We start from the raw sequence: 2,376 nt of genomic DNA, 5'->3' as shown, positions 1-2,376 counted from the left end.
CATTCTTCCTCTTTTTGAATACCTCTTTGATCATCTTCTACTTCAGGTCGCTAGCACTTTTCTCCAATATCTTATGGACATCTAGAACTTTGATCAATTTGGCTAATTCAATTAACACTTGGTTGTGCCTTTAGTGAAAGTAGACTTGGTATAGATTTCAAGGAAATTTAGTCAATAAACCATACTATTTCAAAGTAGGGCACATGTACATTCTCAAAAATAAAGCACTGGTAATTGAGGTCCTAAAAATACATCAAGACTTTGATTGTTGAATTATGCATGGACAACTTTGTGATTTCCATTATTCTCCCATCTTTCTCCAAAAACCCATCCTCATGGATGCTTTTTATATGTAAGATGAGCTTCTACAAGTCTTTTTTGGAGCAACTCATATTTTTTATGGATGGTAATTTACTATCATCTAATATAAAGCCTGATCTTGTTACTTGTCCTATATTTATTGATAATGTTTGTAATGCAAAAAATATTAGTGAAGCTGATAGATTGGTAGGTGTGTTAAAGGAATGTGGGCTAAAGCCTGATGCTTTCATGTACAATACAATTATGAAAGGTTATTGTATGTTAAGTAAAGGGATTGAGGCTGTTAGGATTTATAAGCAAATGAAAGAGGAAGGAGTGTTGCCTGATCTTGTTATGTATAACACGTTGAATTTTGGGTTGTCTAGGTGTGGGAGAGTCAGTGAAGCCAAGAAATTTTTGAAAATTATGGTGGAATTGGGTCAGTTTGCTGATGTGGTTACGTATACTTCATTGATGAATGGGATGTGTGGAGAAGAGGATGTACCTGGTGCGATGGCACTGTTCGAGGAGATGGAATTGAAAGGATGTAGTCCGAATTCATGTACTTATAATACGCTGCTTCTTGGGTTTTGCAAAGGGAGAATGTTGAATAATGGGATTGAATTATATGGGGTGATGAAAAAGGATAGTATGAAGCTTGAGGCAGCTTCTTGTTCTACGTTTGCGATGGCTCTTTGCAGGGAAGGTAGAGTTGCGGAAGCTTATGAGGTGTTCGAATAAGGAGAGAGTAAGAGTTTAATTGATGTTGCTGCTCATACCACAATGGAGAGTACGCTGAAGTGGTTGAAGAAAGCCAGAGAGCAAGACCTTGCTGTAAAGATGGTTTGTTGTCTACTGCATTAATAATTCTGTTTGCTTAGCTGCTCTTTTTCCCTCTGTCCTTCTCTGTCCTGCTTGTATCATGGTAATTAATGCATCTCAGGCTAACTATTTTATCCTCTCTTTTTTTCGTTGCTGAAACGCGCAGCTGGTCATAATTAACTCTGTCAAACTTGTTACTGGGGCTGCCTAGCTTGAAAATATTCATTCTTGGTGGCCCTGAGAATTGAGAAGAAAAACATTGACACCGTTTTGATATGGTTTTCTACATGTCAATAACTAAAGGAAGAAATTTTTTAAAGATGAAGCAATATTATGCCGACAGAAAGAGAGGTTATATTCAAGTTTTTGATCGAATTTCTAATGACTGGGAAACTACAAGTGAATAAATCCGAAGAGAGGATTACAATAAGCTAGTAAGACTGTACTTTCTGTTTCCTTGGAAATAATTATGCTTGTTGAGAAAGCTTATTTGGTGTCTCCATTAATTGAAAAGAAGTTCTCTGTCACCAACCAATGACTGTCACGTAACTGTCAAGAAAGATGACATTTTTCTCTGTTTAGTTGCTTGACTGTCATTTTGTCTGCATGTCTCACAGAACAATTATACGGTGGCTCTTTCTTATTAGTCATTTTCTCTTGTTGTGGATCAAGTCTGACCTTAATTCTTGGTTCTCCTGTGTTCTAATTCTGCTGCTTTAATTTGAATTTGAATTTGAATTTCCTGTCATTTTTCTAAGAATTGCTAATTATCTTTAAAATTTGGATTAAGTTTGTTTTCTTCCTCCTCCACCTTTGTGCCATCAGAAGACTAAAACATAATCATGATTTTGCACCCTTCTTGCTGCTTATGAGATTATCTTTACTACTATGTTAATTTGCTTTTATTAAAAAAAATTATATGTAATTAATTAATTTATCCTATTTTCATTATGCCCGTGATTGTTGCGATTTGAGCGGCATTAAGGTTTTCTTTTCTTTTCTTTTCTTCTCGTTGTTGATTATCTTCTTTACATCACTTGCATCCCCCCTCGACCAAGTTTCTCATATCTAAAGCTACTGGCCAGTGGTCGCTCAGGTAGGCAAAAGATACGACCGCCTTGAATTTGGATATTACACCAACTTCAAAATACACACACACACACACACACACACACACACACACACACACACACACACACACACACACACACACACACACACACACACACACACACACACACACACACACACACA

At 36.6% G+C, this 2,376-nt stretch overlaps 1 pseudogene; it reads left to right on the top strand.

Moving 5' to 3' along the window:
• Positions 1 to 357: 357 nt before the first annotated feature.
• On the top strand, positions 358 to 1,333 carry LOC105116936 (pentatricopeptide repeat-containing protein At2g17670-like; annotated as a pseudogene).
• The last annotated feature ends 1,043 nt before the right edge of the window (positions 1,334 to 2,376 follow it).

This window comes from Populus euphratica, unplaced genomic scaffold (genome assembly GCF_000495115.2).
Source record: "Populus euphratica unplaced genomic scaffold, PopEup_1.0 scaffold1125.1, whole genome shotgun sequence".
Taxonomy (NCBI): domain Eukaryota; kingdom Viridiplantae; phylum Streptophyta; class Magnoliopsida; order Malpighiales; family Salicaceae; genus Populus; species Populus euphratica.
The sequence above is the reverse complement of the archived record's forward strand: the minus strand, read 5'-3'. Positions and strand labels throughout refer to the sequence as shown.